The sequence below is a fragment of the Pelodiscus sinensis genome, chromosome 4 (genome assembly GCF_049634645.1).
Source record: "Pelodiscus sinensis isolate JC-2024 chromosome 4, ASM4963464v1, whole genome shotgun sequence".
In the NCBI taxonomy this organism is placed as follows: domain Eukaryota; kingdom Metazoa; phylum Chordata; order Testudines; family Trionychidae; genus Pelodiscus; species Pelodiscus sinensis.
The window spans coordinates 52448912-52474239 of NC_134714.1; positions in this window are offsets into that span (position 1 = coordinate 52448912).

Consider the following 25328-nt stretch of genomic DNA (forward strand, 5'->3'; position numbering starts at 1 on the left):
CCAGCATAAAATGTCAAGAAAAAGTCTAAGATTAAATTTAAAAAATTTAATTGCCAAAATAGCACCTTTAGTTGGCAACCAAACTAAAGATGCACATTTGACAACTGCATTTCTATGCAATAGTTGATCTAGTATGGAGTAGAATTAATTTTTGCATTTAAAAATATTTTAGGATTTGGTTAACAGAGATGACTGAGAGTATTTTTCAGAGAGTACTAATTTTTGAAGGAAAGCAGAGTTGTGTAGGCAGACCACAATAAAATCAAATGTGACCAAATACTGATATGGATGCAGTACTGTTAGCAATTCCAGCCTGTTCCCTTCCTCCCATGAAAAATCTTAATGGAGATTCCCTTTTAGTATTGCATCATATGAATTTGAAATCTTGCAATCTTGAAAGAATAGGATCGCAGGCCAATGTGATGGATAGAGCTATAAATCCATGATTAGTCAAAAAAGCTAAGTGAGAAAAGTAATGACATTCTGTACTGACACATACTGTCTACACTTGTAATTTTGACCAAAACAAGAGATTTCTTTTTAATCCCTGAGAGTGTTAAAATATTTCAACTTTCCTAAATATTATTATACTTAAAAATACATTAAAGGAACATTCAGAATCCCAGGAAGGAATGCAGCTCAGCACACTGCATTGTTCCATGGCTTTGAACTTTCATTTTTTGTATTCTTTCTACTGAATGAAAATAAAAACATAAACATGCTGGCTCTTTTTGGAGGGCTGAACCTCATGCAAACAATTACCATATTAACGTTTTGTTTGTATGTATTATTTAAAATCACTTTCATGCATACAAAAGGATAAAAAGTATGCTTTCATTCAATATTTATAATTCACAGTCCTGTTTCCCTCTAAGCTTTGGATACTTTGTACAATATCACTTGTGTATATTTAAGTAAATACATTACTCAACAGCAGACATTGTCTTCCAATATAAACGGGTGATATAGCAAAAAATTGGAATTAAAGAAATTGAGGCAAAAAGAGGTCCTTCACCCACCTGATAAATGAGCTTCTCAGAAGCAAAGGTGCACAAAAGTTATTTGTGAGATAACAGAACACTGGTGATTATTTTGGAATTAGATTGGGTTCTTCAGTTACCATATAGAGTTAAAGGTAAGCTGCACAGCTAAAATGAAAATTGAGTTAAGCTCAGAAATATGTGCTGAATGGCAAACCTGTGGAAAACTGAGTGGTTTCACTTCACAGAGACTCACACGACCATTTGCTTTGGCTTTCGATCTAGGTGTGTTTAGGTCCTTTTGGAGTTTTATATTGAAAAGATGATTAATTGTCAAACCAAAACTCAGAACTGCAGTTTCACTTCATTTTGTGTGGAAACCAGAATAAAATCATGAACAACATGTGATTTTGTTACAAAACCACAAATTGGCTTGCTTCACTCAAAGTGAGAGACTGATTCACTTGAGAGGTGGATGTTACTGCAAATTTCGTCTGAGTTTCATGCCTGAAAAGAGTAAACCCTCAAATATTGTGAGTTTTTTGTGTTTTGTGTTTCATTGTAAACCTTTGGTGCAGCCCAGATTGAAATACCAAAAAGCTAAATGTGTGTCAGTCTAGAAATAAAATTTAATAAACTGTTACAAAGTTATTTCATCCTCTTTGTAATCAGGGCCAGTCCGAGCCATTCTGGCGCCCTGGGCACGAGGCGCTGCCGCTGGGCGCATGGCGCATGTGCGGTGCCACTCTGGGAGCACAGCGCATGCACAGCCCTGCCCCGGGCGCGCAGTGCATGCATGGCCCCACCCCTGCCTGGGCTGGCAGCACTGTGTGGCACCCTTCACAATCGGGAGCCCTGGGCTGTCGCCCGGTCAGCCCATAGCTTGGGCTGGCTCTGCTTGTAATTTATCTTGGTACTTCCTAGTTTGCTAAAGATAACCCAGTGTGCATCATTCTAATAGTGCAGGTAACATAGATTGCAGTGTGATTTGTGGTATTTCAGGTTACAAAATTGTATGCAATGTTGTTGTTTCCAGGTCAATTCCAGGATATTAGAGAGACCATGTAGGTGAGATAATTTCATTTATTGGAACAACGTTTGTTGGTGAGAGAGACAAACTTTTGAGTTACCCAGAGCTCTTCCTGAGGTCCGGGAAATGAACTCCTAGCATCACTGGAAAATGACCTGAAGGACAGTTCTATGTGGCTCGAAAGTTTGTCTCTCTCACCAACAGAAGTTGATTAAACAAAAATATTACCTCACCCACCCTGTCTCTGGGATTAAAGAGTCGCAATAATGAAATCTGGAAATACAAACTGAATTTCATGAAGGGGAGTATGTTACACCAAAAGGGATGTTACGATTTATTTCTTTGAATACCAAACCTTGCTCCAGGTAGTGATTCAGGAGCTCACCACACTTTACAGCCCTTAACCTGAATTTCACTTCACCTTTTAATTTGATCATAATTTAACGAAAAAAAGTTTATTTACAAAATATTTTTATTTTTAATGACTTTTTAATTATTATTAATTTAAATGTGATGCAAATTCTTATGAAATCTTATATGAGGCTGAACACTGACTACAGTAAAATAGCATTGGTTATGTTTTATACAGATGTAAATCTGGAGTACCACCAGTGAATCTAATGGAGTCACAGGAGTAAATGAAAGGGATCCCTCATGCTTCTTCAGGGTTTTCTCTCAGACCTGCTTACTTTAATAAGTGTTTATAACTTTTTACTCTTGTCAGCATTTTGCAGCCAATTTAGCCATTGCAAAATGCATTGATTCTACTCTGGCTCATACTTCATCAACAAAATTCTTCTTCAAGGTTTTGATCTTAAAGGGGACTCCTTGTGGTCAAAGGGATCCATACAAGTAGATCTCTGGCAGACTTAGGCTATGTCTACACTGCAGCATTAATCCAGAATAAAGTATTCTGGAAGGCTATGTCTAGACTGCAAGCCTCTTTCAAAAAGTTTGGTGTGGGGAGATCAGCTGTCGGGGCTCTGCTCATGCAGGTATGGCATTCTTGGGCTACTGTCCCAGGAGGGGGGTGGAAGGAAGGAATGGGTTTCCCAAGGGAAAGGAGGGGTGGGGTGGAAGTGGTGCAAGTCCCCTCCCCGGGAGGGTTTGTTCTCTCCCACCCACACAAAGCCCTGCCTAGGGTGACCATGATAGCAGGGGGTTGGTCCTGGTGAGGGGGACTAGGAGGAGGGAGGGGAGTAATCTCAGGCACCCTGACACCCCTGTGATTCTCGGTTTGTTTGTCTCCTTCTGTTGGTGGTCAGGGCCATCAACAGCATCCTGCTGTGCAGAGTCATCTGCCTGGCAGATGTGGATGCCATCATCAAGGGTTTTGGCATGCTGGGCCTCCCCAACTGGGAGCGGGCGGCTATCAATGGGACACACATCCCTATCCAAGCCCCAGGCCACTGGGCATCAATGTACATTAACTGCAAGGTATACTCTTCTGTGGTCCTGCAGCCCGTGTGACTGACCACCGGGGCTAGTTTATGGACAAAAATGTTGGGTGGTCGAGGAAAGCACATGACACATGTGTGTTCGGGAACTCTAGCATCTGCCAGAAGCTGCAAACCAGGACTTTCTTCCCTGACCACTACATCAGGGTTAGGGATGTGAACATGCCCGTATACCTGGTGGGGGATGTGGCCTATCCTCTACAGCCATACATGGGCCACCTCAACCCTTCATGACAGGCATTTAATACCAGACTGAGCAGGGCCCGCATGGTGGTTGAGGGTGCCTTCAGACACCTGAAGGTGCATTTCAGATGCCTCCTCACCCACCTGGACCTTGGGGAGCACAACATTCCGCATGTTGTGGCTGAGTGCTGTGTCCTGCACAACGTGTATGAGAGGAAAGGGGAGGCCTTCCTGCCAGGGTGGAGGGGCTGAAGCAGACTGCTTAGGCAGGATATACAAGCAGCCGTACACAGCTGCCATCCAGCAGGCCCATCAGGGGGCTGTGTGCATCCGAGAGGCCCTGAGGGAGAGCTTCTCCTCAGGTGAGCAGCAACATTGTTCCCTGGTCCACCCCAGTGGAGGCCTCTGCTTTACTCTTCACTGCTGTCCTTCCAGTTACCCCACTCTTCCCCCCATTCCTGATGAACAAATAAAGATAAGTTTGGCCCAGAAAAAAAATCTAAGTTTTTTTATTTTACAGAAATGGGTGGAGGGGGAGGGAGGGTCAATGCAACTGAGGAGAGATAGGAGAAAGAATCTGGGAGAGGGAGGGAGAGAGGATGGAAGAAAGGGGGTTGTGGGGACCTTGGAGGAGGAAGCTGGAAAGGGAAGGAGGAGGGAGGAAAGGCTCAGGGCTTGGGCTGGGAGTGGGGCTGGCCTCTGTGGCTCCCACCTCTGCAGGTGCATGGGCCTTGGTGTCCTCAGGGTAGAGGGGAGGGTACGGAGGGTGTGGAGGGAGAAGCAGGAGGAGGAGAGGGAGTGGGAGGAGAAGCGATAGCTGGAGAACTAGCAGAGGCTAGAGTGGGAGGAGGCAGCATGCTGAGCACCAGAGTGTGCACATCATTACACAGGGAGCGGCCTTTCCCACCATAGGTGCAGGTTCTCCTCCACCCAGTGGTCGATGATCCTGTGCAGGGTTCACAATACCTGGTATTCATCCATGGGACATGCAAGCCTGTGGAAGCCTCAGGTGTAGAAGGATGTCCCGGCTGGTGTAGTCCGCCCTCCACTGGCAGCTTGTCCATCTATGGAAAACAAATAAAAATGGTCAGTCATCTCAGGGGACACAGTGCTTGAAGCTCAGCCCCTCTCTGCAAGCCGAGAACAACAGTTCTTGGCACCATCACAGATGAAGTGCTTGGAGCCAGGCTATGTGCGCTATGGCCAGTGACCCCTGATATTCCTGGGACTGGGGGCTGCCCCAAGACTGTGGCCATGCCCGTGTGCCATGTGCGGGAAAATGGCATAAAAATGGCTGCTGCTTTGCCGGAGCTTTGCAGGAAAAAAGCACCAGTCTAGACGCGGATCTTTTGGAAAATAAAGCCTTTTCCGAAAGATCCCTTATTCCTTATTTTAAGAAGAATAAGGGATCTTTCAGAAAAGGCTTTATTTTCCGAAAGATCCGCGTCTAGACTGGGGCTTTTTTCCAGCAAAGCTCCGAGCCGGAAAAAAGCGGCAGCCATTTTTATGAAAATGAAGCAGGGGTGATTTAAATCCCCGCTTCATTTGCAATTGCAATGTGTCTAATTTGCATCCCTTTTACGGAAAAGGGATGCAGTCTAGACACAGCCTCAGGGAATATGTTTTAGATATAGGCTGTGTCTACATTGGCACCCCTTTCCGGAAAAGGGATGCTAATGAGACCAGTCGGAATTGCAAATGCCGCAGGGGATTTAAATATCCTCCGCGGCATTTGCATGAACATGGCTGCCGCTTTTTTCCAGCTCGGGGCTTTGCCGGAGAAAAGCACCAGTCTAGATGGGATCTTGTGGAAAATAAGCCCTTTTCCGCAAGATCCCTTATTCCTACTTTCAAGTACTTTGAAGTAGGAATAAGGGATCTTACGGAAAAGAGCTTATTTTCCGCAAGATCCCGTCTAGACTGGCGCTTTTCTCCGGCAAAACCCCGAGCCGGAAAAAAGCGGCAGCCATGTTCATGCAAATGCCGCGGGGGATATTTAAATCCCCCACGGCATTTGCAATTCCGAAATGTCTCATTAGCATCCCTTTTCCGGAAAAGGGTGCCAATGTAGACACAGCCACGGTGTTTTTATTATTGGTGTAGTGAGTATCGGTGCCTATCTTTCACACCTGAGGTGGAGTTTACAAGGTTGGTAATTAAAAAACAAAAACAACTCCTCTTTCCCCACTCACTTTTTGTGTGTAAATTGGACAGATTTGATCTTGGAACCATTAAACCAAATAGAGCACAATGACAATTGTACCAGAGAAAAAGTATATCCTACGCCTGTATAAAATGAAGATATTTGCTCAGCTTGGTAACCCATGAATCCTATATGGTCACTCTTGCTACAACCAACTGAACAACTTTCCCTCTATTACTTCAGCTGACCTCTTTTCTCCATAGCCTACTTGCCTTCACAAACAACCAAACCTGTTTGAATAAAGGTAGATTGTTCCCAGTGGAGTAGGGAATGCTTCTTTAGAAGTTAGAGTTGGTCAAACATGAACTCCCAAGCAAACTGACTGAGTTCTGAGCCCCTACCAGGGTTCAGTTGATAAACACACAAAAAAAGTTAAACTTGAAGATTTTGCATGGCTGTACTTGCAAGTTGTTATCCAGTGAAAATATCTGGTAGTCATGCTAAATGTTTGACTTGTCTTATGAAAAGAATAAGCAACATAACTAATTAAAATGGAACATAGAATTCTTTTAGTCTTACATAAAGGGCATCTGGTAACATGTCACATATACAAAAGTTCAGTTTTCCCCACCAAAGATTCTTGTGCATCATATTGTTATATTTAGTCACTGATAAAGTTTTACCAAGGTTAAATCCTGTAGTTAATTTTGGGAAGGTATTTTCAGTTATTTTGAACCAAACAGTTTTAATAATTTACTGCTTAGGTTGTAAACATGCTTGACAAATTATGATACCCTGAATTTAAAGAAAAATAAAATCAAAATAATGATTTAAACTATTAGTGACTTCAGTACTGGACCTCTTATCAGGATTTGAAAATTAATTTTTCTATAACAGGTTTAAAATGCAAGATATATCATGCATAAATTATGCCATACCTCCTAAAACACATCAACTAGAAATTCCAGTTATCACAGATCATTGTTAATCAGTGACACTGACACATGCACATTACATTCTATTGTTTGTCGACTACTCTTTTTATATAAAAATTACTGGAAACAACAGTTTACTTTTGAAATTTTCAAACAAACTGGAAAAGTGCTCTTTTGAGGCTTTATTACAGCTTTATAGATTGTTAACACAATTAAACTAAATGAAATCAATATATTTCCATTGCTTTATACACTTTATTATGTACTATTAATTAAAAATGAAATTCAATTAATAATGTGTAATATACTTTGTTTTATTTCAAAATGATTCTGCATATTTTAGCATATCATTTTTAGAGTAGCAAAATACTCTAATGTATAACATTAATAAACGGTGATAGACTTTACTATAAATATTGCATCTGTTGCCAAGTAAAGTTACATACAAAAACAGAACATTGCAAAACAGCATTTCAGTGATTCTTTTGGTAATGCAGACATGGGCCTTCTGTATCATTTTAAAGTATCTTTGAACTTCCTGAACCCTATGAACTAATAAAATTCTGGGTGGTTGCTTTTTTTTTCACACCAACAGTTTGCTAGGTGTAAGGGACTAACACAATATTTTTGTAGAACTGTTAGAGCACAGAAAACCATCTGAGTATGCTTGCATTTATATATGATAATTTCTTTGTAAGTAAAGGTAAACAGAATTGCTCATAGTGCACAATGCAGTCTTATATATGTAGTAAGGGTTTAATCTAAACTCTACCAAAGGATATGGGGATTATCTCATTGAGGTCAGTGGGCTTTTAAGTCAAGCCTGAGAGGCTGTTCTAGTACAAATCAAGGAAATCCAGTCACCAAAGGGAATAGATTTTATATAAAAATGACAAAATAATGGCTTACATACCAGAATAAATATATCAGTAACTAGAGGGTTTTTTTTTAACAATACACTAAAGTTTCATGTTTGAAATCTGGGAAAACATTAAAAATCAAGGAAAGTAATGGGATTTTCTTCCATCTCTTATCTTTATATCTAAGCAAAGTGAAATCAAATTGGTAGCAAATCACGTCTGTTCAACACAAGTGAAAATGAGTAAACTAGGTTCAAGACACTTGAGAATATAACCCATTGATTTACGTGGAGATACATCTCACTTACACTGAGGTAATTGAATGCATATTTTGATCCATTAGAAGAAAAAGAAATAGAAAACCTAGAAACTGCAATTATTAGCTACTCAAACTGAAATATTTGAGAAACAAATGCACTGACTTTACATTGTGAATCTAGTCATATAGACTTTATTCAGGCAAAAGCTCGCACTGACCCTGAAAACATTATAAGACTGAGACTTATATTTGCTCCAAGTTCAGCAATTTTAATTCACTGCCCCAATAATCTCCAATTTTACTAAAATAAACATAAATATAGGGCCAGATTAAACCACTCTGTTATACCCATCTAACTCCTTGGACACCGAGTTACATGTGTATGGATTTGGCATATGGCAGGGATGAGTCCTGTCCATAATCTCAAAACAAAAAAAAGTGGAGGAAATGTACTTAAATAAAATGCTTCTTGTTTAACACTATGGGATATTTCAAGGGAATGTATCCTAGAAATCAATAAAACCATTTAAAAAGCAGGAACACCTTTTGACTCCTTAATCTGAATCTTTGTTAATTTTTAGAACCAAAGTTGAATGGAAAGTTGAAGGCTCTGAATTGTTAGATATTTTCCCACTTCTGACCTTCAGGAAAATAAAGGAACTAAAATTGATATAATCCGATGAGACGGGCTATTATTATAGCATATCTGGCCAAGACCACAAATGAAGGTGCTGGGAAGATTGCCTCACAAGATTTCCAATATAGTTTACAAACGTAGAGGCATGCACTATCCAGATAAGTGTTGGGTGCTGATCTACATTGCATTTGAACATAACATTTTTGTAGGTCCCTCTATTACTAACACATGACTTGATCCTGCAACAGAACATTCAGAAGTAGTGCTTAGTCATGATAGAAGGCCTGTTTATTTATCTCAGACTACTCAGATGAATAAGAGCATAGGACTAGATTTCATATTTATATTCATGCATTATTCCTGTTTTTAAGATAATGAAAAATAACCTCAAGGCCTCTACAGATTAAAATTAGAATTTTCCATAAAGTGTTTTTCTCTTCTTTCTTTCAAACCTTTTTAATTCTAACACCTTTAAATATTCTAACTCAGTAATGGAAAACAGTATTGATAATTTATTACATTAGTGCCTTTCATCCCAACGTGCCAAATTTTGAAGTCTTTTTGGGATTATTGCATGAAAAACTGCTTTAAAATTTACCCTAATAAATACCTCCAAACAACAGTGCAGAACCACTGCAAACCAGTGGCAGAGATAATTGGGCAAATAAATGTGTATCAGATATATCCATTTATGCAAATCACTTCCAGAAGAACAAATTGAACTATGCTTAGTTTTTCTCAAGGCAGACTAAAAATCAATTATTTATTTTAAATAAAATAATTCAGATTTTAAAACATTTTAATCAGCCTTCTTATTTAAATTAAATACATTTTGAAGTAAACCTACTTAAAACTAAATTTGAAACACACCATGTACATTTAGGTCTAATGTTATTATAATCTATTGAAATCATTTATATTAAAAGCAACAAAATTTTAAAGAAAATCAAACCACTGAACAGGTAGAAGTCATCTGGACCAGAGTTTGTTTAAATACTAAGCTAATTTTTGACAGCCTTTTTTGCAGAAGCAGAGAGATTCTCCATTTCAATTTATTCAGTTACCTTAGTTCAATGATTAATTCATTCAAAACTAAAAACAAAATTGGGATCAGCAAAAATAAGAAAACTTGTTTTCCTCTTCCAATCTATTAAATAGGTGTGAAAGGGCAAGATGAATTAGTTCTAAAATTTTGAAGGACACGGCGACAAACACTATCAGTTCAATTCACTAACTTCCTAGAGCTCACTTCCTTAGTTTAATAAATCAGTTAATTTTAAATACAAAACATGTTTTGTTAAACTTTTTTCATGTGTATTTAGCACTTTAATTTATATGTAATAAAAAATTAAATGCCATTTATGTATTCCTAATTGAATTTGAATTTCCATCTAAATAAAGCTTGAAACAAAGTAATCAAAAGTTAAATATTAGCTGTCTTGTAAGAAATGCATCATTCACTATTTTCTAACATAATTAAAATGTAAAAATTAAGAATCTGAATAAATGTAAGATAAGTATGTACATATAGTGTATTTCGGTTAGCGAAAAGAAACACCTTTATATGATATTTAGTTGCAAATAAACATATTTTAATGGCTACCAGTTAATGAGAATCAACCTTTCTTTAGGCAAAAACTTCAAGTGCATATATAAAATACGGTTAGAATTGATATAAGTAAAATTTATTTCTTGTTGTTTCCGATCATAATTAAAAATCTGGTTTATGAGACTGAGAGAAAGAGAGGGAGGGGAACTGACCCTAACTTGATTTGAATCTGTTGTTCCAAGTAGTGTCCATTTTCCAACCTGATGTATGGAAACTAAAATTTCCCCTAATGGATACATTCTATGTGCTGTTTTTCATATTAGACAATAAAGAATGACTCCTGTGTGTAACTGATATTCAGAACAATGATACTATCTTCTGATACAACTTTTCTTTAGTCTAAAGATTGCAGGGTAAAATTTTCAAAAGAATCTGTGCAACTCGAGAGCCAAGATCTTATTTTCAGGAGTGATTGTGGCAGTTAGGAGCCTAGATCCCATTGAATTTCAATGAGTTTTAGCTTCCTAAATGCCTAAAATACTTGAAAAAAGGAGATATAGCTTTCATGGACTAAGTCTACACAGCTTCCATCTTCCGCAAAAACCTATGCAAATGAAGCATGGATTAGCATATTGCCACACTTCATTTGCATAATTAATTATGAGCCGTTTTTGCACAAGAGGTTTTGCGCAACGAGGAAAAAACCTCTTGCTCAAAAACGGCTCATAATTAATTATGCAAATCCACGCTTCATTTGTATAGGCTTTTGTGGAAGAGGGAAGCTGTGTAGATGTAACCTAAGTGATATAAGTGGTTCTGTATGCAATATAGTTGTAACTGTTAGTCCCAGGATATGAGAGAGACAAGGTGGGTGAGGTTTTTTTTTGTTTTATTGGGCCAACTTCTATTGGTGAAAAACACCTGCTTTTGAGCCACACAAGAAGACCCCTGACTAACTCAAAAGCTTGTCTGTTTAACCAACACAAGTTGGTCCAATAGAAGATATTACTTCACTTACCTTTTGAATGGTTTTGAATATTTTACTCTCTGCTCTCACATCAAATACACAATACTACATAAAGCGGAAGAAAATGTCTTTGATTCACTCCAGGATTAAGTCCTAGGTCTAAATCAAGTCACTGTTTTACAGGTATAACACTTTTGTCTCACATTAGCTGCATTTTATGTTGTAATAATAATATAAGTAAAGGAGGTATTGTTTTGAGAGGCTTAAAATCTTCTTAAGAACTGGATTATGAATGATTGAAGTCAGAAGGTTAGATTGACAAGTGCATATCTAAACTCATCATATGTCCTCCTTTTAGATACAGAAGTATCTAATGAAATAGATTGTCAAAAGAATGGCAGGAAAATCCCATTTAAACATCAGTCAATGCAAAGCAATTAACTTGCTGTTAGATGGAATGTTAGTACATTTTGTAGGACAGAGCTGAACATACCATGGGATCATGAGGTCTGCTATGTCTATCTCAGACAGTTGAGCCTCCGTACTAAGAAACTTACAGCAAGTTCATTTCTTTTCATACCAACTGTCATTAACATTAACTGGAAAATGGCCATATTTTTTTAAAAAAAGAAACAACACCCCATTGCCAGTTTCTCAATAATTCCAAAGGGCAGGGATGGCCTATAATATTCTAAAGAAAAAGGTCCAAGTCTCGTCTCACTCACATTGATGCAAATCAGGCATAGCTCCACTGAAAGTGATGTATAACTGGTGCTAGTGTGATCAGAATTTGGCCTTCAGCAAATCCAACAACACTTTGAATCAGAAGATGAGCCCAATGTTGCCAAATAAGTGTACCAGAACTGGAATGGAAGAAAAAAAACCCAAATATAATAAAGAGAGACTCTAATGGGAGAAACAACAAAAGAATAAAATAGCTGCCAATTATGCTGCAGATGTATTCCTTCTCTGTCATGAATTTCATGCATAAATCCTAACCTATATGATTTTAGACAATTAATATGCAAAATGCTGTACAGATGGATCAATAGCAGCACATACAGTTGCACAGATGCAATCTCACATACAAATGTTTGAGCTAATATTTGCCAGGTAGTCAGGAAACAATTTTCGGGGACCTGGGGAAAGGATAATCTTATATTGTTATTGCAGAGGAAAGGGAGACAGGATCATTGGTCCTCTTCAATGCTTCTCTCTTCAGCCTCAGCCTCTGTAAGTTAGCATGACAGATGTATGGTCTGGGAAGTTTTCCAGATTCATTTTTAAGAAATTAAAGCCTTCAACACTGGTTATGCTAGATATTTTTTTTTGAGCTGTCACTGCCATTAAGAGCACTTAGGATCCACCCTGAGCATACCCTGGATAGTAGAGAACATAGACAGATAGCGTTGTGTGCCAGGGCTGCTAGCACATAACATGTTTTTTCCCATTCCTATTACACAAAAACCTGACAACCTGTAAACCTTTTCACCATGGAAATACTCTGATTGATATACAAATAGAATTATAGTGCTGCACAACAGGCTAGGCTGATGACTATTGGACTCCATCTAGTCACACAGTATGCTCACAAATGCTGTATGCCCAATCCAATGTTCCTGGTGCAATTATTATTATTATTATTATTATTTATTTATTTTATTATATATTAGTTGCCGTATGTTAAGTTTAGAAACACAAAAAAAGGATCAGGGCCCCATTGCACAAGGTGCAGTAAAAACATGGTAAGAGAGAGTCCGTGCCTGTAAGATCTCATAGTCTAAATAGATGAGAGAGATAAAGTTGCCAGGCCAGGTCCTCACAATGCTAGGCACTGTATATATATATATATATATATATATATATATATATATATATATATATATATATAACAAAGACATGGTCCTACTCCCCATAACTTGCACCTTAAGTATAAGGCAACAGTCAACAAATGAAGAACAAACAGAAGCATGAGGAAAGAGGGTAGGGAGTATTATCTCCATTTGTCAGATGGGCAATGGAAATAGAGACCAAATGACTTTCACAAACTCACACAGGAAGACTTTGGATGAGCTGGGAGTTCAACTCAGGTCCCAAGTAATTCAGTCCAATCCTTTTATCATCTGACCTTAGTTGGTATTAGATGCCTTTCGGGGGGGAGGGGCGTATTTTGGGCTATTCCCAGCACAAGTGCATTATTTACATCATTAAATGGATTTAACTTGCCAGGAGTTTTGGTCAGAAGAGGTGAATGAACAAGTGGCATCTCCCACCTAGTTTATGAGAATATTTTTTTCAGTGACCTATATTTGCTCAAAAGAGCCCTGCATTTTCCCATTATTCCTAAGGCATGTATCAAGACTTCTGCTCTCAAGTTCCTAATCAACAATTTTCTAACAATAATACATTTCTTATCTTCTTTGTGGCAATATGACTGTGTGTGACTGTAGCAGGTGATGCTAAAGGGGGGAAAGAATAAAAGAGAGGGATTTTGTTTAAGTGTATTTGTGCTTGTGAAACATGCCAGATTAAGTCTTGAAAACTGATAATGGTCCCCAAGGTCTTATTAGCTAGAGCACTACATATGATAGCAGAAAAATGCAGAAAATCGAGCAGAAAAATGCATACTAAGATCCAGTGGTTGGAAGATGGAGGTACACAAACTCAGGCTAGAAAATTAGGTGCAAAACCCAGTCAACATAATTAACCATGGGACAATTTACCTGCGGGCATGGTAGATTTTCATTCACTTGAATTCTTTAAATTAAGGCTGGATATCTTGATATTACAGGTTTCATACAGAAATTACTGGGCAGGTTCTCTGGCATGCCAGGATAGCTGATCATAATGGTCTTTTCTGGCCTTAAAATTAACTAATCAGGTTTACTTCCTGAACGATACATTTTACACCTTATTTCTGAATCTTTTAATCGGCTACAGCAGAAACTAAAACAACAGCACTAGCAATAGCCCAGTGGAGGGCAAACTTGGGTAAACTGTTTATCTACCTCTCGTTTGGGGACAAAAATTTAAATTATTTTAGCAACTTTTTTTTTAATCACTCTGCCACTAAACACTAACCTCTCCATATCTGACTCCCTTCTTTTATATTATGGTTGCCAACACTGCCAAGCTGAGTGTATTTGTTTCCCTATTGATTTTCTTTTCTGTTCAGTTTGAACTGTATTATGTGTAATATCAGAGTTTATCTAGCTCCTTTCCAATATTTCCATAAGATATATGAGATCTGGATTATTGTTTTCTGCACTATGCTGTATTTTTTTAAATCGCTGACAAACTCTCAAGAGTCAGGTGGCCTAGAGTCAGACTACTATATTTCAAAGACATAAAATAAAAGCCATAAAATACATGTTTGCCTGAGATTAATTTTATAACTCAACACTTTTTTAAAAAGTAAGATTTTTGGCTATCTATGTTTGGCATTGCCTGCCATTTTAGAATGATTCATTCTTCTGTTTCTCATTCTATATATTATTATACTACTTTATTACAGATCAGTTTATGAGATGAAGAAGGGATAGATGTATAGAATGGCACGTAGACCGATTTCAGTTTGTATTCTAATTACTGCATTGTAAATTTAAGCACAGAGATTGGCATCTTATTTATTGTTGTTGTTTTTTTAAAAAAGACATACACAGCTATTGCTGTAATGACGCTAGGAAAATATGTCTGTTTATTGTAGATGAAATAGTTTTCTTCAAACATTCTAAACACACGCGAAAGTTCATGATGCATAATGATTTGAGAGCTTCTGTAGGTAGGTGTTCTGTATTTCAAAGGATCCATATGTGTCACAAACAGTGAACAATCAGGAACACTCACTGATTATGATATGACTTTTTTCTTTGGCAGAAGCTTTCTGTTGCTCTGGCAGAATTGTAGTGGTGCCTTAGTCATTTGCATAGAAAAGATCTTGGTCCATGACAGTCATTTATTTGTGGTGCCATCTGCAATTTTTTTGTGAGTAAATTCTAAGAGAAAAAGTGTATGCAGTTCATGGATACTTTTTTGATTTGGAAACAGTCCTAATCCTTTTCAACCAGTGTTTGAAAAAAAATAACATTCTTATTATGGAACTGTACAAAGAACTAAAGCTTAAGAATTAATTAGTAGGAGGGACAGGCAAAGTTCCAATTGAACCATAAAACTCACAAAAAGAAACTCAAACTCTTTTCACAGATATCTAGGTTGCTGAATTAAAAAAAAAAATTCTGAGCATTTCTCAAATGCCTATTTTGTGTGTCACTCTTTGCATTGTTTTCATATACTTTTTGTAATCATGAAGGAAACATATCTTTCCTTCTCTTTTTTCTGCCATCATACATCTTATTTGAAGAGTGACACATCAAGCATTTCAGGGAGATCCTACTACTCCTTCAGAACATATTTGCATGACGATATATATCTTACAGTTATATATGGCAAAATTTGTACTTGACTATTGGCAGAAGCAAGTTCTGTACTTAGGTCTTCTGGCAGAGAATTTGCTTTCTCCTATTAGGTGCATCTTAGGCTTCATCAGCTGAAGTGTCCCAGTTTATTACTCTTGCTATACTGGTTCACACACAAATAGATGGTCATTGACTTAAATAGATCCTAGGTTGTTTAGGGCTTTGTAGATAAAGATCAGGATCTTGCATGGAACCTAAAACTAGACTGAGAACCATTTTCAGAGACTGCTTTTCATTAATGTACACAATCCATGAGCTGAAACTCAGTCCCAGACAAACCCATGTTATAGAATGTCTTGCCTGGGCATAAACATATAGTAGTTGTTGCCAGATGTAACCTGGATGATTCCATGAAGAATAAGGTATATGAATGAAGAACATGGGGTGAAATCCAGCAATTTCTGGCAAAACTCCCAGTGATGTCATTCTTACAAAAAATACTCTGTACTGTATCCAGTCCCAAGTTTGGATTGAATTAATATTTAAATGAAGCAATTATTTTTGAGAGTGCTGGAGCTAGAGACAAAAGAATACTAATGGTTATAGTCTTCACTCAGTTTCAATTACTACAGCCTAAATAATCACCACAGTTTCTCAGATACTGAGCCCAACATGCTATCGGCAGATCATCAGCTTTGTCCTATTGCAAATAATTAACCAATGAAATAATCACTCTCCAAAGAGGGTACATTTTCCACTTAAAATCACATTGATGGGTTTACTTGAGGAGCATCACCAAGATATTTAAAAAACTCACCCATTATCCCTTTGATAAAGGAACTTTTTCTGGCCTTTCATCAATATCAGCTTAGGAAACAGAGATAACATTTTAACAATACCAAAAGACATGTTTCTTGTGACATAAAATGAAACAGTGCTACAAATGACACTTCAAAACAAGACAATGCTGAAGATATTGTGCAGGTGGGTCAACAACACATTTTACTACTGACATTATTCATAGAAGAGAGAAGAATTGAGCAGGGTTACTCAAGTTGCAAATATAATATTATGTTGCTAACAATTTTATATACGTTATAACTGAGAAGAGTTAGCTCATGAGCCATTAAAATGAAACAACAAATAGTCCTGTGGCATCTCAAGGTATGGCTACACTGTGTGTGTGTGGGGGGGGGCGGTGGGGTTCAGAAGAAGTATGCAAATAGTACTCGCATTTGCATACCTTCTTCCGTTTTTTTCTGGAAGAGACTTTTCCACCATTTGGCCCTGTCTACAAGGGGCCAAATGTTGGGGAAAAAACCCTCTTTCAAAATCCCCTGTAAACCTCGTTTTACGAGAAATAAGGGGGCTTTTGAAAGAGGGTTTTTTCAACATTTGGCCCCGTGTAGACAGGGCTGAATGACAGAAAAGCCTCTTCTGGGAAAAAAATGGAAGAAGCACTTGCTTTTGCAGACCTCTTCCAAACAAACAAACAAACAAACAAACAAACAAACAAACAAACAAACAAACCCCACAGTGTAGCCATACCCTCAGAGACTAACAAAAATATGTAGGATCATGAGCTTTCATGAGTAAGACCCACTTCATCAGATGAGTTGGAATGCAAATAGTAGAATTCAAGGTATACATAACAGCAAAAGAAGTACCCATCAATTGCAGGACCTATGTTAATTAAGCTAATTAAGTGAACTGGCTGTGTCCCATTCATAGCTTTTGATGTGAAAATGCAGATGTCAATGGCAGGGGAATTTGGCTTTGTAGTGCATTAACCAAGTAATGTCTTTGTTCAAGCCAGGATAACAGTGTCTAATCTGTACATTAATTTCAGTTCTACAGGCTCTCTCTCTGTAATTGGGTGGTGAAATCCCTTTGTAAAATAATGTCTATTTTTAAATCCATAATTGAGTGACCAGGTGGGTTAAAATGTTCCCCTATAAGTTGATATGTATTACCACTCTTGACGTCTGATTTGTTCCAATTATCCTTTGGCCAATATATATGACAGAGAGGTATTGCTGGCACTTGACTGCATATATCATATTATAGGATGTCAAGATGTATGAACCCGTGATGTTGTGGCTTATGTGATTGTGTCCTGTGATGGTGTTGCTTTTATAGAAATGTGGGCAGAGTTGGCAATGGGATTTGTTGTGGTGATAGGCTGCTGAGTGAGCGTATCTGAGGTGTGTTATGTGGCTGCTGACAAGTATTTGCTTCAGGTTGAAGGTTGCCTGTAGGTCAGAGTGGGAAATCATTGGGATCCAGGAGGAGTTTCATGGTGCAAGCTGTGGGAAGGAATTTGGGTGCAGGAGGGCTCATGTCTGGGGCAGGAGGTTGGGTACAGGAGGAGGTTCAGGGCTGGGACAGTGGTTTAGGAAGCAGGCTCTGGCTGGGCACTGTTTAACTGAGATGGCTTCCCCCTGGCCCTGCACCACTCCTGAAAGCAGCTGGCATGTATAGCAATGGCTCCATGGTGCCATATGCTGCCCCTCATCTACAGACACTGAGCCTACAGCTCCTACTTGCCACAGTTCCCCGTTACTGATCACTGGGAGCTACAGGAGCGGTGTCTGCAGGCAAGTACGGCATGTGGAGACCCCCTGCTCTGCCTTTCTCAGGGGCTGCAGGGACATGCCGGCCACTTCCAGGAGAAGCAGTTACCACAGGGATAATTACTCCAGCCACGACAGGTTCAGCATTTTTGAACTCGCTACTCAAATAATTAAATTTAAGCTTGAGAGAGAAATGAAAATGATGAAATGCACTGACCAGTCAAAAACCAAAATTACCCACTTTGCAAGCAGTAAAAGAGGTAACAACAACTCCCCATGTCTGTGTTGGGTTGGGAGCTGAGCGTGAAGGATAGCGTGTGTGGGTGTGAGAATGACAGACACACACAGTATGTGTGTGACAGAGGTTTGCATTACCAAGCTCCCTCCATCCCCTTCTCTCTGTATGGAGATAGGGTACAGGAATGGGGGGAGGAAGGACACCCTGACATCAACCCCCTCCTCTTCCCCTTCCCCTACCCTGCACAGCAAACAGGAAGCTCCTGGGGAGCAGCTCCAAGGCAGAGGGCAGGATCAGCATGACAGTGGGTGAAGAGGCAACTAAAGTGCTGTGCTTGATAGCTTCCTGGCCGAACCAGCCAGTATCAACTGTCAGAGGCTCCAAGATCTACCAGTAGATCCTGATCTACTGGTTGGTGACCACTGTTGTAGATTGTCAATGATGCTCTGAAAGTGTTTAAGCTGGGGGCTGTAGGTGATGACTGGTCATGTTCTGTTATTTTACTTATTGGCCCTGTTTTGAAATAGTTGATTTCTGGGTACTTGTCTGGCTCTGTCAATCTGTTTCCTCACTTCCCCAGGTTGGTATTTAAGTTTTAAGAATAAGAATCTTGTAGGTGTTTGTCTCTGTCTGTGGGACAGAGCACACCCAATTGTATCTTAGAGTACAGCTGTAGAAAACTTTATATAAATGAAGTTTACATTGTTAAATCATATTAAAACAATTTTTATTTAACTCTAGTAATCATTTATGACTTGTGTGATGTTGTAGGGCATATTTCACTCTACTTCTTGATTCAGTTCAGTATATTGTATAGTAGTTCTTGTATGTTACTGGATGTTGATTAAATGTCCTTAAAATCAGGACTACAGCTGACTGGGAATTAGTTGACAAAACTTTTTTTTTCTGAAAATGTTAATTTGTCAAAACTGAACCTTTTGTGGGAAATGGTGGGTTTCAACAACTTTCTTCAACTGAAGTTTTTTTTTAAAGATTTCAAAATTGTTGAAATGTTTCACTTTGTCATTTTCTAAACAAAAATCCCCCTAAAATTAATCTTTTGGTTTGAAATGATGTTTTATTTCCAAATTTAAGCTTAAACATAGTAAAACAAACCAGTCCCACAAAACTGAAAAATAAAATGTTTCAAAATGAAATAATTTGGTTGACCCAATCAGAAATTCTTTTGGATTTTTAGTTTATGAAAATTTGAGATTTTGACTTTTTGTCCCTATTTGGATCAGGAAACATTTTTAAAATCTAAAACATTCATATGGGATAAGAAGACTGTTTCCTACCTAGCCCTATTCAGAAGTCATTTGAAGATTAATACAAACTTGATTTTATTTTCCAGAGTTTATAGGTATTTCAAGAGACATTTAAAGGAATCTGGACAAATTCCTTGACTGTTTATACATTCTGGGGAAATTGGATATGATTTTCCAAGCAATTATGCCAAATTATAATTCCCACTTCCAAGGGGGGATCTAGAGACTTATGAGAAGTGTTGTCTAGGGGATAGAGAATGGGACTGGGAGCCATGATTTCACAACTCCATTTGTGCCTCTGATTTGCTTTTTTGGTGTTGTGCAAGTCACTTTCACCATGCCTCAGTTTAATCATGTTCAAGATGAGTATTATAGGTGCCTAAAATGGTGTTATGATAGTTAATTAATTAAAATTTATAAAGTATTCTGAGATCATAAAATTAAATCATGATGTAAATATGTTATTCCATAGAAATGCAATGGAATTTGTCTGGTTTAATCTTGCAGAGTCATATTATGTGGCATATAATTCCATCAGATTCTTCTATTCATTTGGCATTCTACTGCATGATAATAAAGTAGAAAGGAATCATCAGAAGGGATGGAGATAATCCAGTAATAGAAAATTACAGATTAAAATATTATTCAGTACTATACAGACCGGGAAGTCTTTACTTGGCACCACTTTTTTAGGTTATATAGCTTGCGAATCACATTTTCTAAAAACTGAAAAAATTAAATAATGCTGAAATACATGTATATTCTTTTTATTTAATAACTTTTTGTGACTTAGATTATGATGTTTTACATTTTAATTCATTTGATGTAAGTTTTTCCAGTGGTTATTGTAACACTAGTATTTCTACACAAGCACTTTATCAATGCCTACAAACATGAGTCAAAATAGAACTATATCAGGGAGTATGTAGCTTTGGAACATTCTACTAATGATAATGAAAACTAGCTTATAAAAATTCAAACAGCATTTTGTGGAACTATTGTAAAGCTAGGAGCCTGGGAATTAGACAGAGTACCCACACAGTAGGAGAGTACAAATGAACACCTACGCAGATGGCTGCTATGAGAACTGAACAACCACCATACTATATAATAGAAAGAAGCAAAATGAAGTGCCGATTGTAAGTGGTGCTTAACTTTATTAAGCCAAGAGAACACTATTACTGAAAGTCTGTATCTGACAAAGGGAAATTACTTTGTTGTAATCATGTTCATGAGCTGTCTTGTGTAGTCAAAGGCCTGCCATTCATTTAAATTAAACTCTAGCCTTTAAAATGTTAATTAGATGTTACAGCCAGATGCAATATTGAAGAACCTTTAATTTATAAGTTTCAACCATTTTTCTTGAAACATTCTCACATGTTTGTAACAGAACAACAGGCATGGATTTGTGACAACATCAAAAGACTAGCCTGCCATACATGCTCCTTTTGTAGTCTTTGATTACGTTGCTAATACATATTAGTGAGTCTGCACAGTAAATACTGCCTTGAAGGATATACTTCTAAGGCCTAAATTAGGAAAGAGAAACTGACTGTATATTAGATTTTTTTAAAATGAATTTTATAAGACACAGTTTTTCCTCAATCCCAGGTTTTAGTAAAAATTCAGTAATGGCCACAATCTTTGTTAGAAACTTTCTGTCACTATGCCTTTACTGTACAAAATGTTTAAACTATTCTTAATTTACATGGACAAATTAGTGCAATAGGACCAAATGTAATACAATGACACCGTTTATAAAAAAAAATTATTAAGTTGACAAATGCATTGTCAAGCAGCAATATGAATACTAATGCTGAGCACAAATTGAACCCTTTCACCTACCCAAGAATATAAACCTTTCAAAAGAAAATGGCTGGAATGTTTTTTCCAAAGGCAATCTTTGGAACGCTCAGAAGCTGGAGTAGGATCAGGGGACCCTCTGACTGGTTGAGAACGCACATTTATTTATATGCCTTTTCTCAGTCTTAGAAAATTGTCTTGAAAAATTCTGCTAACCCTGGGCCTTGATTTTAGAGGTGCTGAGCACCTGCCATTTCCATTTACTTTAAGTGGAGTGAAAGTGAAAAGTATATCTGAAAATCACACCCTAAACATTACCATAAAGGTATTAATGAGATGGGAGACATATCTTTACTTTCCTGAAATGACTGAGATGTGTTTTGTAAGGCTGGCTTTGTTAATTAGAAATGTGAACTTATAACCATTTTTATGCTTGATGGTTTACAAAATACTTAAATTATCCTCAAAGGTCCATGGACTTTTCTGTTGATATCTGACTGGATCTTATTCTCTCAAAGCATACAGTAAACTGTCCCTTGGAACAAGTGCCAAAAATAGTGATAGAAGACCAGATTTTTAATGGTATTTAATCATTGCTGATTTCTGCATTGCAAAGCTCAACTGATTACTTACTTTATCTAATTTTTCAAAAATGAACCTCACATTAATTGACAGTTTATAGGATTTAATCTCTTAAATCTGGTAGGCGTTGCAATGCTGAGTGCACCTTTACAAATCTAGCCCATAGTTAAATTAAATTTCATTCACATATAGACCTTTTTATTTCTGTTTCCCACTGTATTTACTGTTATATCATTAATTTAGCTGATTTTCTGCTGATAAATGTGACTGCTATATTTGCCACAATGTCCCTCCCATGCTATTAGAAGTACCGTATTACGTACCTCAGAAGAAAATTGGACCGCAGGTGCTGAGGTGGAAAACCAACAGCAAAGTCCTTGAGTACCAACAATAAGGTCCTTAAGTCAATTTTAAAACAGGCCCTAAGACAATTTCAAAATGTAATATGGTAATTCATTGTGACTGATCACAACCCAAGTCTACAGAGGTTTAACTTAGAGATGGGTTCAAATTGGGTTCAAATTGCAAAGTTAAGATCCATACGTCATTTCAGAAGTGCTGAGTGTGGGGTTTTGGTTTGATCAATAGAATAAACAAAATTGATAGAATTCTCAAAAACACAAAGTGCTTTAGACTTTAGCTTTAGTCTACTTTCACTAGCCTCCAATGTGCAATATTGAAAAAACAACAACCCATACTTCAGCATTGTAAAATTTTCATGCGAATTTCCCAGGGTAGGGGTCACTTGTGAACTCTGGCTTCAAATCCAAAGTTCCCCAACATGTTATGGTAGTTCGTGGTTTTGGTTAGGACACGAATATGCTTCTGCCTTCACTTATTTCAGAGACTATAGAACTAAGGTATTACTTGACAGATAATTTAGCACATTTTGGCAATATTGGAAGGCATTTTCATTTGCTAAAAATGGGAAGGAGATTGACCCCATGCTGTGGAATTAGAAATTTATTGTTCCCTTATATCTGCACATAACTTCTATGGGTCATAAGGTGGAAGTCATTTAGCTTTTCTTCCCTACAATGTCACCGCTAATGTTTTCAATCCACGTGCAGATTTTTTTCCATCCATGCATTCAGTGCATTTTTATGTCCACTGAGTCATATGTGAATGTGGGCCCAGGGCCGGCCCGAGCCATTTTGGTGCCCTGGGCCCGGGCGCACAGCGCCACCCCTGGGCGCACGGCGCATGTGCGGGCCTGTCCATGGGGCATGGGCCCGCCCACCCAGGGTGCACAGGCCTGCCCCCGGGGCGCGCAGTGCATGCACTGCCCAGCCCGGCCTGGCCATCACTGCTGGTGCGCGCGCCGGGCTGTGTAGGGCCTTGCGGCTATGGGGGGAAGGGCGCTGCTGGCCAGTGCCGCGGGGCTGGCACTGCGGGAGCCGGGCACGTGGTGCCTGATGGCAGCTATAAGGGACGCCGCGCACCCCTTACAGCTGCTATCAGGTGCTCCCCATCGGTTGGCGCCCTGGGCAGCTGCCCGGCTCAACCACCCCTCAGTCCAGCCCTGTGTGGGCCACCAATAGAAACTCAAATCTTAGCAGTGAGCCCTCTGCTAATCAGATGGATGGCATTTGAATTTCTCCTGAGCAGTCACACAAGAGCACAGTTTACAGGGAACACTGCTTCTCTATGTCTGATTAGCTAGACATACTCTTTTAAGTAAATGAATAAAACCACCTCAGTATAAGCCATTTTCACTTGTATTTTAGTCACAATCTCTTAGGCCTTGTCTTCACTATGTGATAATGATGAATTTATTAAGGTTGATTTTTTTAACACCTGATTTTATAAAGTCGAAGATGCATGTCCCCACTGTGTGCAAGAGTTAAACATAGGGCATCCCCATCAGGGTGTCTCCTGTTGACTTTGATAGAGATGTACTGTGGGTACCTATTCCAACCCTAGTTTAGACTTTATTTCAAAATACCTCCCCCCAGTCGAATTTATAAATGGTGCGTATACACTCCTAAGCCCATTATTTCAAAATAATGGGCCACTGAATTTGAAATCTGTATTCTTGCTTTTCATCAGGAGTAACGCTAATTCTGAAATAGTTATTTTAAAATAATGGTAGTGTGGATGCTCTGGTGCCACTATTTTGAAATAATTACTTCCCAGAGTAATACAAATTAATTACTCCTCAGTGCTTCCTGGAGCTCCAAGTCCAAGTTAGTTCCATATCCATGGCACCTGCCTCAGACTAATTTTGAGGCTTCCCTGTAGTGTGTCCAAGCTAGATCGAATTTGTTAAATCAGCAGTTAAGTCAAATTTAATAATTTCCTATTGTAGACATGGCCCCACAATTCCTGCTTCACCTTTTCATTCTGGGTTAGGCTCCCAGTGCCCAATTGGACCAAAAGAGTGCAGCAAATGGCTATAGGTACATGTCAACATCCCACAAGGCACTCGTCTTCTCCCTCCCACCTGTGCTTGAAAGCAATGGCGAACAATTTTTTCACACCCTTTTTCTCCAGTTATCCATGCAGGCACCATATCAGGGCAAGCCTGGACCCCATTCAGCAGCAAACTGCTATGGCAATCATAGAAAACATCTTGTGACTTATGCTGTAGTTTGTCTAGAACCTAGCCAAGTCCTTCCAGATTGAGAAAGAATGTGAGGAGGCCATAAACAGTCAGTTGTGTAAAGTACTTGTGTGGCGCAACTGATAAATGCTGGTGGCCATCAATCCTCTTGAAACAATAGAATGGTGCCATGAGACAAGCACAGACTGGTGGGATCATGTAGTTATGTAACTATGGGATGATCAGCAGTGGTGGCAAAACTTTTGCATGCCCAATTTCATGGAACTTTACGAATTGCTTTCCCCCACCCTGAAATGCAACAATACCAGAATGAGACCTGCTGTGATGGCTGAGAAGTGAGTGACAATAGCCCTGTGGAAGCTTGCAAAGCCAGAGAGCTACTGGTTAGTTGGGAATCAATTTGAAGTAGGTAAATCTACAGTGCAGGCTGCTGTGATCAAAGTAGTCAAGGCAATTGATACCCTTCTGCTACAAAGGGTAGCAACTCTGGGAAATGGGCAGGACGTAATGGAGGGCTTTGCCAGGGTTCCCTAACTGTGGTATATCCCTATATTGGCACCTGACCATTTTACCAAAGAGTACATAAAGTGCAAGGGGTACTTCTAGATGGTGTTACATGAGCTGGTGAATCACAAGGGCCATTTCACTGACATCAGTGTGGGATGGTCAGGAAAGGTGTACGATGTGCAAATCATTAGGAAGTCGGGTCTCTTCAGAAAGCAGCAAGATGGAACTTTCTTCCCAGACTGGAAAATTAACATTGGAGGTATTGAAATGCCAATAGTGATTCTTGGAGACCCAGACAACCCCTTTCTCCTGTAGCTCATGAAACCATACAAAAGCAGCTTGTGCTACAGTAAGGAACAATTCAGCTATAGGTTGAGCA